Source organism: Bufo bufo, chromosome 2, assembly GCF_905171765.1.
Source record: "Bufo bufo chromosome 2, aBufBuf1.1, whole genome shotgun sequence".
NCBI classification, from domain to species: Eukaryota; Metazoa; Chordata; class Amphibia; order Anura; family Bufonidae; genus Bufo; species Bufo bufo.
In genome coordinates this window covers 676,428,227-676,443,524 of record NC_053390.1, presented here as the reverse complement: position 1 = coordinate 676,443,524, position 15,298 = coordinate 676,428,227, and positions in this window count along the sequence as shown.

The following is a 15,298-nucleotide window of genomic DNA, read 5'->3' as shown; positions in this document are numbered from 1 at the left end:
AGGTCTGACTAGGGGATCTAGAGGTCTAATGGGGGTCTGATTGGGGGTCTGTAGGTCTGATTGGAGGGTCTACAGGTCTAATGGGGGTATGATTGGGGGTCTGGAGGTCTGACTTGTGGGTCTGGAGGTCTAATGGGGGTCTGGAAGTCTAGTTGGAGTCTGGAGGTCTAATGGGGGTCTGGAGGTCTGATATGGGGGTCTGGTCTGAGGTCTGATATGGGGGTCTGGAGGTCTAATGGTGGTCTTATATGGTGGTCTTATCTAAAGTCTGATATTGGGTCGGGGTCTTACATGGAGGTCTAATGGGGGTCTGATATGAGGTTTAAAACTGGGGTCTTATATGGGGTCTGACATAGAGGTCTAAAGGGGGTTTGGTCTGAGATTTGGGGGATATCTAGGGTTTTATATAGGGGTCTGATCTGAAAGGAAGGTGGGTTTTTTTTATCGCTAGCGCACAACATAAAGGGGTGTTTTTGTACTGACGCAATATCTGTGTGGTACCAGTATTTTCAGGGGGACTGTTTCTGCAGGAAAATATCTGGGAGCACAGTGGACACAGTATTGGGGGTGGCAGGATGGGGTGTTGAGAAGGTGGGAGGAGGATGGAAAAGTAGGAAAGCACGATGTCTGTTTGTTAAACTCTGCAGAGACGAGGCGCGGCTGAAAAAGTCACCATGGTGGCCTAGTCTAACAGGAGAAGAAGAGGAAAGAGAATATCTACATTAGAGAAGATGGATGTAAGAGGTATGTGGCGCTGTATGACCCTGTATGTTCTGTAGCTCTGTATGTAATGTTTTCCAAGTATGTCTTTAAAGGGGTTGTCTGCTTTTTTTTTTGTATGAGTGCTGCCTTCTCTGCTCTGTTTACCTGCTCATCACTGCAAATGCTATGGCGAGCAGGTGAACAGAGCAGAGAGCGCAGCTCTCATATGAGCCCTGCCCTCTCTTCAAACAGCTGAGGGCACAGAGGGCATTACTACTGTGGAGGGGGCACAGTGGGCATTACTAATATAAAGGTGGCACAATGGGCATTTCTACTACGGAGGAGGCACAGAACCAAAGGGTATTACTACAATGAAGGGGGCACAGTGGGCATTATTACTGTGAAGGGGGCACAGTGGGCATTATTACTGTGAAGGGGGCACAATGTGGATTTCTACTATGGAGGGGGCACAGAGGGCATTACTAGCACAGTGAGCATTATTACTGTGAAGAGGGCACAATGGGCATTATTACTGTGAAGGGGGCACAATGGGCATTATTACTGTGAAGGAAGCACAGTGGGCATTATAACTGTGAAGGGGCACAATGTGGATTTCTACTATGGAGGGGCACAGAGGGCATTACTAGCACAGTGGGCATTGTTACTGTGAAGGGGCACAATGGGCATTGTTACTGTGAAGGGGCACAATGGGCATTATTACTGTGAAGGGGGCACAATGGGCATTATTACTGTGAAGGGGGAACAATGGGCATTATTACTGTGAAGGGGGAACAATGGGCATTATTACTGTTAAGGGGGCACAATGGGGATTATTACTGTAAAGGGGGCACAGTGGGCATTATAACTATAAAGTGGGCATAATGGGGATTATTACTATGACGAGAACACAACAGGGATTATTACTGTGAAGGGGGCACAAAGAGGGCATTACAACTGTGAAAGGGGCACAGAGAGGGCATAACTACTGTGAGAGGGCACAATGTGGACATAACTATTGTGAGGGGGCACACATCTGTACAAAACTACTGTGAAGGTTGTACAATGAGGGCAATACTACTGTGAGGGGATACAATTATTTTTTTAAGTATTGGGGGAAGGTGAAAATTCACTGAAAAAAATGGCCTAAACAGGTGAAAATGCTCTAAACCCAGACACTGTAGCGTGTCTATAACCGGGGGAGCAATTCCTCCGCATGCGGTCCGCAGACAACGGCAATCCCCAGCAAAATATGCGTACAATGGAGGATGCCCAGAGCGGATCGCATGCACTACAAAAATGCACCAAAATAATACGCAACTGACAATACTAGCTAATTCCTCAGGCCGATGTTAAAAGCTGAGAACTTTGCCAATATCTTCCAGTCAGGAACATATCGGAGCCCCTCATGCACGTCACGGTGTCTCAGCACGCATGGGGTCCTACCACTAAACTGCCCGTGGTGTGTGAACAAGGTCTGAACAGTGCTAGAAATCAACTCACAGCCAGACTCTCACATGCCTCCATAGTGGTATCACCAATGCACTGTGAGGTAGGACAAAGCTGTGAGCCGCACCCACAACATACCATGTGACACAGAAGCTACCAGGTGCAAAAGAATGTTACCAACAAAATAAAGTGGCACATTCCATACACATAAAGACAAAAACTCACTAAAAAAAGTGGCCTAAAGGGGTGAAAATGCTCCAAACCCAGACACTCTAGCGTGTCTATAACCGGGGGAGCAATTCCTACGCATGCGGTCCGCAGACAACGGAAATCCCCAGCGAAAAATGCGTACAATGGAGGATGCCCGGGGTGGACCGCATGCACCACAAGAACATCTTACACAAAATGATACATTGTGCAGATGAAAAAATATACATACAAAAATCACAGCAAAAAATGCACCAAAATGATACGCAACTGACAATACTAGCTAATTCCTCAGGCCGATGTTAAAAGTTGAGAACTTTGCCAATATCTTCCAGTCAGGAACATATCGGAGCCCCTCATGCACCACGTCACGGTGTCTCAGCACGCATGGGTTCCTACCACTCAACTGTCCATATTGGGGGAAGGTGCCAGAGAAAGGACCCACCCCGAGTGCCAAACACCCTAGGCACGCCACTGCCCCCACCGATCTGATATTGGTGACCTATCTTGAGGATAGGTCATCAACTTAGGATAAGCAGACAACCCCATTTAATAGTGTTAATTATAGATAGTGATTTGCTTAAATATCTATTCCTGTTTTAGTAATGCCACAAAATCTGCATTAATACTGGAAAAGGATTCTAACGTTAAGAGATACTACTACTAATGTAAAAGTTCTTTTAATTCATTTTTTCATGTCTGTGTGCCCCACTTTTCTTTAGACCATTGGATTATTGAAAGTAGAAGTCTGTTTATAGAGGAGAGATAATATTTCTTTAACTGCTATGTCACCCATAAACTGCTGACTGTATCCTTCATTCTTTGGGGCGCATGTAGCCTTAAGCATTGTAGAAGTTGTTAACTTCTTTTTGCTGTGACAACCAAAACACAGAGCAAATGAATAGTGAGTGCTCTAAGTAGCATACTTTTAATAATAAAAATCCCACATGAAGCTGTAATAGCAGAATATGGTTGTTGCTACCATTTTAATGCCACTATTGTTGATGTTACTATCTGCCATTATATCAGGATACAATTGTCCATAAGGCAAAATCAAGGCAGAATTTGCACCTATGAAACTGGACGACCTGTTACATGTGCTCTTGGCAGCTGAAGGCATCTATGTTGGCCCCATGTTCATATGGGCCTGCATTGCTAAGATTTGGGGGGTACTATCTCTCCTTGGGGAGAGAGCGCCGTAGTCGGGGTGAGGAGACTTTTAGGCCATACACGCTCCTCTGGAATTCTGGGAAGAAAGGGATGCAAATGAGCTCTTAACAAGCTCTGCCTCTAATGCCACCAGATGTAAGGCAACTATCCCATAAGTCATTGTTCCACCCTTTAAATAGGCCTTGAGACATGACTTGGATATTAAATAAACCAGCACCTCATCTGCAGACAGCTGTTTCGGGGTGATTGCCCCTCATCAATTCAGAGCATTGCTGATAAAAATGGTGTCTTAATATATGCAAATGAGCCTCTAGGAGCAACGGGGGCATTGCCATTACACTTAGAGGCTCCGCTCTCTCTGCAACTGACGTTCCCTCTGCACTTTGATTGATGGGCCAGGCATGATAACTTTTACACTGCCTGGCCCTTTCAATCAAATAGAAAGAATTCCACAGCACTCCCAATGATGTGATCCCTTTTTTTTTTTTGATTGCCAGACTCAGATCGGTGTATTATATAGAATATTGTAATTTGCCCAATTTCTAGATTCTGGATGTTCAATAATTTACCTTCCTCATCTGTACATCTACAGGGAGTGCAGAATTATTAGGCAAATGAGTATTTTGACCACATCATCCTCTTTATGCATGTTGTCTTACTCCAAGCTGTATAGGCTCGAAAGCCTACTACCAATTAAGCATATTAGGTGATGTGCATCTCTGTAATGAGAAGGGGTGTGGTCTAATGACATCAACACCCTATATTAGGTGTGCATAATTATTAGGCAACTTCCTTTCCTTTGGCAAAATGGGTCAAAAGAAGGACTTGACAGGCTCAGAAAAGTCAAAAATAGTGAGATATCTTGCAGAGGGATGCAGAACTCTTAAAATTGCAAAGCTTCTGAAGCGTGATCATCGAACAATCAAGCGTTTCATTCAAAATAGTCAACAGGGTCGCAAGAAGCGTGTGGAAAAACCAAGGCGCAAAATAACTGCCCATGAACTGAGAAAAGTCAAGGGTGCAGCTGCCAAGATGCCACTTGCCACCAGTTTGGCCATATTTCAGAGCTGCAACATCACTAGAGTGCCCAAAAGCACAAGGTGTGCAATACTCAGAGACATGGCCAAGGTAAGAAAGGCTGAAAGACGACCACCACTGAACAAGACACACAAGCTGAAACGTCAAGACTGGGCCAAGAAATATCTCAAGACTGATTTTTCTAAGGTTTTATGGACTGATGAAATGAGAGTGAGTCTTGATGGGCCAGATGGATGGGCCCGTGGCTGGATTGGTAAAGGGCAGAGAGCTCCAGTCCGACTCAGACGCCAGCAAGGTGGAGGTGGAGTACTGGTTTGGGCTGGTATCATCAAAGATGAGCTTGTGGGGCCTTTTCAGGTTGAGGATGGAGTCAAGCTCAACTCCCATTCCTACTGCCAGTTTCTGGAAGACACCTTCTTCAAGCAGTGGTACAGGAAGAAGTCTGCATCCTTCAAGAAAAACATGATTTTCATGCAGGACAATGCTCCATCACACGCGTCCAAGTACTCCACAGCTTGGCTGGCAAGAAAGGGTATAAAAGAAGAAAATCTAATGACATGGCCTCCTTGTTCACCTGATCTGAACCTCATTGAGAACCTGTGGTCCATCATCAAATGTGAGATTTACAAGGAGGGAAAACAGTACACCTCTCTGAACAGTGTCTGGGAGGCTGTGGTTGCTGCTGCACGCAATGTTGATGGTGAACAGATCAAAACACTGACAGAATCCATGGATGGCAGGCTTTTGAGTGTCCTTGCAAAGAAAGGTGGCTATATTGGTCACTGCTTTGTTTTTGTTTTGTTTTTGAATGTCAGAAATGTATATTTGTGAATGTTGAGATGTTATATTGGTTTCACTGGTAAAAATAAATAATTGAAATGGGTATATATTTGTTTTTTGTTAAGTTGCCTAATAATTATGCACAGTAATAGTCACCTGCACACACAGATATCCACCTAAAATAGCTAAAACTAAAAACAAACTAAAAACTACTTCCAAAAATATTCAGCTTTGATATTAATGAGTTTTTGGGGTTCATTGAGAACATGGTTGTTGTTCAATAATAAAATTAATCCTCAAAAATACAACTTGCCTAATAATTCTGCACTCCCTGTAGGGTTAAACATACAAAAAAAAATATCTAAAACTGACCCTAACCAAATTAAAAATATATATTGTGGGGGTGACAAATTAACAAAATAATAATATGTGCTAACTAGATACAAAAGAACAAGCTGGGATAACAAATAGGAGGAATGTCAAGGAAGAGTAATGGGAGTGGAGAAGTAGATAGAACTAGGGATGTGAGATGGAGAAACAGTTACCATTGTCTGAATACTGTATACGTGCATATTGATTCATTAGCACTGTCATTCTGCTCTTTGACCACAAGATGCCGCTGTTTCACACAGCTAACATATTGCAAGTGTTTGAATATTTATAGGAGGTGGGGTTTGGACAGTCTGGAGAAGAACCAGGAAGCTGCAGCTGCCTCCATCTTGAGAGGAACAGAGAAGGATTGTGTGTGAACAGAATCCGGTCGAATCCTGGCGTCAGGGTGTCCTGGAGTGGCCGGAGTCGCAGCAGAGAAGGACTGATCGCTGTCCCGTACCCAGATCCTGTCCAGAGTCAAAGGTTTGTTTCCAAGAAGGCTGTTAGGAGCTTTGGGATGGAGTGCTGCCTATCCGGCAGGACCTCATGTTTGCTGAAGAGACTTGATGTTCAGTTTAAAGACATCATCAGATACAGAACAAGCCCCGGGTCAGTAAAATCGTGCACGCACACTAATTGCGACTAGACCCGTTAGTTAGTTAGTTAGTTAGTTAGTTAGTTAGTTAGTCAGTTAGATAGGGACTCTGTGTTATATAAGGCCAAAAGTGTTTGCCACGTTTACTACAAGGACTCCATAACTAAAAGAGACATTGCACAATTGAGAGCTGACAACTGGCCTACGACTTCAATTCAGCTCAGAGCATTGCTAAGGAACAATACTCTGATACGGGTTCCTGGACCTGGACTAGTTATGGAAGGGTAGGTGTTCTACAGTTGATAAGATTGTAAGCTGCTGTGCTGCACCGCAGATAACTTCGTACTAACCACTCACTCAATAGTTTGTGTCGTAAACAGGTTAATAACAGGTATGGTGGGGTAGATTTAGTGTGCCCGCCAGTAGGTAAATTATAGCAAACTTCCTCGGTATTTACCAGGGGACATCTCGCTGTGCAGCACAGGGATTCTCAGCTGTGGCTGAGTGCATGTAACTTCATTTTCTTTGCCTCCATATTTGGGATTGTGTTCATTGCTATATCATTCATTAAAGAAAATTCTGTTTTGCACAAGCTGGTGTTGGTGTTGCTTTCCTCGTTCGTGACTTCACTGTATCCTGGGGAGCCCGGCTTACAGGGATGTTATAGATACTGGGATTTAATAAAATGTAAAATTGGGCTGAGCAAAGCAATATTGTTTGTATGCAGTCACTGGTGGTGGTGGGAGCCCAGAAGAAGCCAGCTTGGTTAATCCCAGAGTCTTAACAAGACCTGTGCACATGCGTCGATCTGACCTAGAGGCTCACCAGTGACATGGCACTACGCTATGCTGCAGTGGCCGAGTCCTCCCAAAGCAAGGTGCGAGATGCCCTCAGCAGCACAGTAAGGGCTCATGCCCATGAACATAAGGGTTCCGTGCCCGTGCTGCGGACCACAAATTGCAGTCCACAATGCACAGGCACTGACCGTGGGGCAGCCGCATGCGGATCGCGGACCCATTCACTTAAATGCACGCACTACTTTTTTGCGGTGCTGAGGAACGGCCAGAAACACCAGGGAAGCACTCTGTAGTGCTTCCATGGGGTTCCGATCCATGCTTCCACACCGCATCTCCGGGTTTGCGGCCACGGCGGCGCAACGGCCGTGTGCATGAGCCCTAATTCAAATAGAATCAGATGTAATTGGAGGAGGAGGGGAAGGCTAGGGACAAAAAAAGAAAGGAAAAGAGATAAATGGAATGAGGAAAATAGAGGAATACTCAAGAAATAGAAATAGAGAAAATAGAGAATGAGAGAGACAAAAGGGGTAGTGAAAGAAAAGGAAAAGGGATTGAAGCGGAAAAGAATCAGAACTGAGTAGGAAAAGAAGAAAGGAGAGAGGAAAGTGAGAAGAGGAAATAAAGCTGGAAAAATAAGGTAGAAAAAATAATAAAGAGAAAAATGGGGCTTCATGGAATATAGTAGATCATGAATTGCTGGGTATAGCTCTCAGGTCTGGCTAGTAGACTGTCTCTAATGGACCTGGAAATGAGCCTGGAAAATGCTAATATTATACTGTGCATACACAGATCAGGATAATGTGGTTTTGGAAACACTTCATTCCTACAGCAAAGAAAAATGTCAGACTGATAATAATTTTATTTCCGTAAAAAAAAAAATGTTCAGGACTTGTTAAGAGCACAAGGATATGGCTGAGAATTTTAATGTATAATCTACTGAAGGAATTAACAAATAGATGCCAGCACACAGACCTCCTGAGCTCCACTGTCAGACGGAGGTAATCCTCTCCACCTGGCAGTGCTGGCTGGTTTTATGCCTGGCAAAACCCGGCCTGGAACGTGGCGAGTAGTCACCCACCCAGCACTTTGACTACTCCCAGTAAGAGCTGTCCTGGATCAGCTATACAGCCATGCTAAGTACCAAGGTGTCAAACAGCAACTGCTGCTGACACATAAAAACTGTCTCTTACTGCACCGAGGCCAGGAACTTCAGTGACACGTACCTATCATCCACAATGATTCCTTGTACCTTCTTACACCATCTAGCATGGCACAGTGACCTTTTTTAGATAAGACCCTACTGACTCCTCTCCTTGTGCCAATAAGCCTCAAATGAATTCAAGGGAAGCAGGATCCAGTTAGATACTGCTCTAATTAAAAACCTGTTGGCACAAGGAGAAAAGTCAAAATATATTTGCTAAGTACCTCATAGTCATTTATCTTAGTATATAGCATTAGTAAAAATTACAGCCTATATAGTCAGCGTTTGTAGAGTGCTGTTGCATTGTGTTTGGTCTTATATTTCTATAAAAGTAACAACTTACGGAAAGTCAGTAGAATGGGTCAAGCACAATTAAAGGAATTATTTGGGAAATGATAATGATGACATCCTCTGGATAGGTCATCATTTTCACATCAGTGGGGGTCCAAGTCCCTGCACCCCCACTGGTCAGCTGTTTCAGGGAGGCGCTCTGCTCACCGGAGCTCTGGAGAGTGATACAGGCTCCTGGCAGCTTTCCAAGGACAGCGCTGTACATAGTTTAGTGGCAGTGCTTGGTCAGCTTAGCTCCATTGACTTGAATGGCCAATGTACAGTGATGTCACTGGCCTAGGAAGAGGCTGGGGCGCTCAAGGCCTCTTCTAGCACCTGATCAGCAGGGGTTGCGTGTGTCCCACTCCGCAGATACTGATACTGAATAGCTATCCTGAGGATAAGTCATAAATATGTTTTCCTGGATAATATAAAAATAATAGGGGATATATCTACAGGATAGGTGATGAATGATTGCTAAGGATCCCCATTTCTCTTGTGTATGGGACTGATGGAGATAGCAAAGCACTGTACTCCACATTCAATTGTAAGTGAATAGCACTGTGTCCCCCATGTTCACCACTACTCCATTGACACACTGGGACTCTGGGACTTTTTTTATTATAGCTGGGGGTGCCAGCAGTCGAATCCTCTGGTGATCATACATATATCTCCTATGCTGTGGATAAGTGATAAATGTTAAATTACCCTTGAATTACCTATTAGCAAATACCAGTTATTGGTCCAATGTACTAATGTTATGGAATCACATCTCCTGTAAAATGAAGCCTAGTGAGATCCCTGTGAGCAGTAAACTCACTCACATTCTTTCAATGACATACAAATTGCTTTACACCCTGGGCTTCCACTATATCTTTGCATTCTTCTCTAGATCTAGTCCTCATAAGATATCTGCTGTTCAAGATGTTCATCTCTTCACCTTTCTGCTCATCACATTCTTGCCTCTAGGACTCCTCATGTTAGACTTTTTACTATCTAGTTTAAAAAACTGCCTGGCACACAACTCTTTAATATTGAATACCCCTGTTATAGTCAATCTGACCCCTCTTTAGATCTCCTTACTATCTAGCTGACCTGCATCAACTGCCTATGTCTATAGTCTGTATCTCTAACTAATGCCCCTTCAAGTAATAACTTTAATCAAAAGAGTACTTAGTTACAAACTGATAACATGTATGTCAGAGAGTCAGCATGTAAGCCACCTTACGCAAGCTAATGAACCAATGTACCCACTTAAGGATGATGCCCTATCATTGGTAGTAAAATGTTTGAAACCTGGAAACGATGGGCATAAACAACAACATAGAAGTCCTATTATTATAACTGACATTGATATCTGTGCATGATTTTGATATATCTAAATTCACTAGCAAAGAAACATTTTCTAAACAGGCACCACTGAGACTCGTTCCCAAAATGCTGGTACTTGATAATTAATTTTATTATGTTAAAATCTTTATGCAAGACATAAATGACTGAGGTTCAACTATCTTATCTAGTTTTCCAATAACTACTGGCTTTCCTTCTAAATAATTATGTTACGCCATGAAAATACTCCCTGGACATTCTATAACATTTGGCCAGATGTTAAGCATTTCTCTTGGCCTGGTCCAGTCTTTAGATTACACATATGTCTCTCTGATCTGATGACCATTTCATGAAGAAGGAACTTTGCCATTCCTTTCAACTAACCTGTACAGTATCAGAATGTCAGCAACAGTTCAACTTGATGGTTGGTGTAAAGCAATATGGTTAAAGTTATGAGGCATTTTATAAATGTAATTTCCATAAATGTGTGGATCATTACTATATGCAAATAATATAAACACATATGGAAATATGTTTGGACTGAAATTACTGTAATAGTTGATTGGCAAACATTGAAAGGTAATGAGAATCATCCTGGAAAGTTAAATAAGGTCATTTTTACGCTTTCATCAAATTCATGTACATTTTTTACTCATTCTTGGGTGCTATGCAGGTGGGAAATAATACATTTTTGCGCACCCATGTTTCCTTGTTACAAATCTTAACATTTTGAAAAGTTGGTATTATGTTTGTTTCATGTAGTAATCAATATATGAAGATGTGATATTGCAAGACAAAAATAATTCAAGGGCTTAACATTACGTACCGTGTTTTGCAGTCCACAAATTGCGGATCCACAAAACTCGGATGCCACCCATTTGCGTTCTGCTATTTGGGGAGCGGAATGGGAGGCCCATTATAGAAATGCCTATTCTTGTCCGCAAAACGGACAAGAATAGGACATTATCTATAATTTTTGCGGGGCCACAGAACGGAGCAACTGAGTGCTGTCCGCATTTTTGCGGCCCCATTGAAGTGAATGGGTCAACAACCGAGCCGCAGGAAATGCAGATCAGATGCGGTACCAATGCGTGTAAATGCGCAACGGATTATACAGGATAAGGCCTTATTAACATGTCAGTATTTGGTCAGTGATTTCCATCATTAATTGTGAGCTAAAACCAGGACTGGAGCCTCCATAGACATAAGGTATAAGGGAAAGATCTGCACCTGTTCTGTGTTTAGATCTGCACCTGGTTTTGGATCACAATCACTGATAGAAATCACTGACTAAACACTGACTGTGTGAATAAGGTCTTAGTAAAACAGGGTTGCAGCCTTTCCAAAACAGCGCTGCACCTGTCTGTAGGTTGTGTCTAGTATTGCTGCTCATGTTCGTTAAAGTGGCTCTTTTTGGAAGAAAGCATTCATTGTTTTTCAAATGATCTTGTAGAAGGCTTGCACAGTAAAATATCAATTTTTTCAGATGACACTAAACTGTGTAAAGTACCTAACACAGAAGAGGACAGTATACGGCTGCAGAGGGATCTGGAAAGATTGGAGGCTTGGGCAGAGAAGTGGCAGGTGAGGTTTAACACTGACAATTGTAAAATTATACACATGGGAAGGAATAATGCTAGTCACCTGTACATACTAAATGGTAAAACACTCGGTAACACTGACATGGAAAAGGACCTAGGAATTTTAGTGAGCAGCAAACTAAGCTGTAGAAACCAGTGTTAGCCAGCTGCTGTCAAGGCCACTAAGATTATGGGGTGCATCAAAAGCGGCATAGATGCCCGTGATGAGAACATAGTCCTACCACTTTAAAAAATCAATAGTCAGACCACACATGGAGTACTGTGTACAGTTCTGGCCTCCTGTGAACAAGGCAGACATAGCAGAGCTGGAGAGGGTTCAGAGGAGGGCAACAAAAGTAATAACTGGAATGAGTGAACTACAATACCCAGAAAGATTATCGAAATTAGGCTTATTAACTTTAGAAAAAGGATGACTAAGGGGCGATCTAATAACTATGTATAAATATATCAGGGGTCAGTATAGAGATCTATCCCATCATCTATTTATCCCCAGGACTGTGACTGTGACAAGGGGACATCCACTGCTTCTGGAGAAAAGAAGGTTTGTACACAAACATAGAAGAGGGACTTCCGGGAGGCGGCGCTCCGCAATGGCCGCATCTTAGCTGAGCTCTGGACCTACCGCTCAGAGAAGGCTGTCCCACACATTCCCTGTCGGGCACCGAAGACGGCCACTGTCCGAATAAGGGTAGGACAAGGGTGAATAACATCTAGCCCGGCTCTCCTATGTCCCTGGAAGCCCCAGAGGCCTCCTTTATTACTGCGGCCTGCGCTGACCCATTCGCCATTACCTCATAGTTAATACGGTTGAAAAAAGACATAAGTCCATCAAGTTCAACCAAGGGATAGGTGGGGATGCGAATCCCAGAAGGAATTGAGACTCAGGTTTCTACACATTTTTATAAGCATTAATGTTGTTTACTTTTAAGAATTCATCTAAACCCTTTTTAAAACTGTCCACTGTTCTTGCTGTGACCACGTCCTGAGGAAGTCTATTCCACGGCTTCACAGTTCTTACAGTAAAGAAGCTTTGACGCTTCCGGAGACTAAACTTTTTCCTCTCCAATCGGAAGAAGTTCCCCCTTCTCTTTTGAGCGCATTTTACATGTAACAGTTTTTCACCGTATTTTTTGTATGGCCCATTTATATATTTGTATAAGTTAATCATGTCCCCCCTTAGACGTCTCTTCTAGTGTTTATCGAGCACCAAAGTGCTCGGGTGCTCGAGTAGAACACCTCAGGATGCTCAGGTGCTCTACCGAGCACCTGAGCACAATGGAAGTCAAATGGAGAACCCGAGCATTAAACCAGGCACCCCCTGCTCTGAAGAGGGGAGGGTGTCTGGTTCACATGAAAAGGTCAGAAATTGATGTAAACACCACTGAAAGGTTCGGGAACAGCATGGGGAGGATGTCTGGATGCATCTTGAACTCCCAGGTCGCTGCTGGGAATGATGTTGTCCGAGTAGTACGCCACTTTTACAGACTGACAATAATACGCACAAAACCGAAGATAACATTTTAGAGGAAAAATTGTTAGGAAACATTCCTTCCTATATATTTACTTGTATATAAAGTGCAAACGCTGCCAAAAATTACAAGGAAGAGGCACTGTGATACAACCTGTATATCACATAAAGGAGGGCCTCATTCACATTGTGGTACAATTGTTCATGTTCATGGACTCACATTATGGTACAATTGTTCATGGACTCCTACACTCATAAAGCCTATACACTAAGTGAAAGGGCTGCCAAAAATTACAAGGAACCGGCACTCCAATACACCCTTTATTACACATAAAGGAGGGCATCATACACACCCTTGAAAAATTATGATTGATGGCCTGCTGGTGACCCTCAAAAACATTAGAAGCAAGGGCCTGCTGGTGACCTTCTAAAACATTATGAGCAAGGGCCTGCTGGTGACCCTCTAAAACATTAGGGTCATGCGGCCCGCGCAGTGACCGGACTTTATCAGCGCAGGGCGCACTGCGAACGGCACAGGCAGCAAAGCGATGCTGCCTGTGCCTGCAATCTCCCCGCCCAGCCCCGCCTCCTAGCTAATTTATTAACTGCACTTGCCTCTGTGAAATTGAAGAGAAGCGCCGTAATCTCGCAGAGGCATCGAAGTGCGCATGCACCGTCTTCCTGGCCTCTGCCAGTGCGCCTGTGCGAGATTACGGCGCTTCTCTTCAATTTCACAGAGGCAAGTGCAGTGAATAAATTAGCTAGGAAGCGGCTCTGGGTGGGGGGGATATCTGTGGAGGACACTGAAGGGGGGGATCTGTGTAAGACACTAAAGGGGGGATCTGTGGAGGACACTGAAGGGGGGGGATCTGTGGAGGACACTGAAGGGGGGGATCTGTGTAAGACACTGAAGGGGGGGATCTGTGGAGGACACTGAAGGGGGGGATCTGTGGAGGACACTGAAGGGGGGGATTTGTGGAGGACACTGAAGAGGGGGATCTGTGGAGGACACTGAAGGGGGGGATCTGTGGAGGACACTGAAGGGGGATCTGTGGAGGACACTGAAGGGGGGGATCTGTGGAGGACACTGAAGGGGGATCTGTGGAGGACACTGAAGGGGGGATCTGTGGAGGACACTGAAGGGGGATCTGTGGAGGACGCTGAAGGGGGGGATCTGTGGAGGACACTGAAGGGGGATCTGGGGGATGTTGGGGTGGGAGGTCCTGGAGGGGTGTTTGGGTGGGAGCTCTGGAAGAGGTGGGAGGTCCGATAGGTATGTGGGGGTGGGAGATCCGGGGGGGGGGGCATAATTTTTTTTGCTATGGGGCCTAGTCATTTCTAGCTACCCCCCTGATTGTTAAGATTGGCCGGGCACTGGAGCGATAGAGAGCGCCCTGCTGTACGAGAAGCTGGCGGGAGATGAAAAGAGGAGGGGCCAGCTCCTGGTGGTGTCGGGCACACGGCGCAAGCATGGCGGTGGAGGATCTGACTGAAGCCTAAAGACCAGACATCAAGCTAGACCTGCAGAAGAAGGTGACAGCGTAGTATGTGATATATACATGTGTGTAATGTATGTAGTGCAGTGTGTGATAATCACATACTGCACTTCATACATTACACACATGTATACATCACATGCCCCCTCACAGTAATAATGCCAAGATATGTGCCCTCATCACAGTAGTTATGCCCTGATATGTGCACCCTCACAGTAGTTATGCCCAGATATGTGCCCCCTCACAGTAGTTATGCCCAGATATGTGCCCCCTCACAGTAGTTATGCCCAGATATGTGCCCCCTCACAGTAGTTATGCCAGATATGTGCCCTCTTCACAGTAGTAATGCTCACTCGTGCCCCCTCACAGTAGTTATGCCCTGATATGTACCCTCCTCACAGCTCACAGTAGTTATACCCTGATATGTGCCCTCCTCACAGTAGTTATACCCTGATATGTGCCCTCCTCACAGTAGTTATGCCCAGATATGTGCCCCCTCACAGTAGTTATGCCAGATATGTGCCCTCTTCACAGTAGTAATGCTCACACGTGCCCCCTCACAGTGTTTGCATTTCTTTCTGTCAAAGCTACCTGGTTCCGGCCCGCAAAATTTATACCAAGTCTAGTGCGGCCCTCAGACGAAAAATGGTTGGGCACCACTGATCTAAAACATTAGGGGTGAGGTCCTGCTGCTGAGCTGACCATCCAAAAAATTATGGCTAAAGGTCTGCTGGTAAGCTGACTCTCTAAAACATTAGGGGCGAGG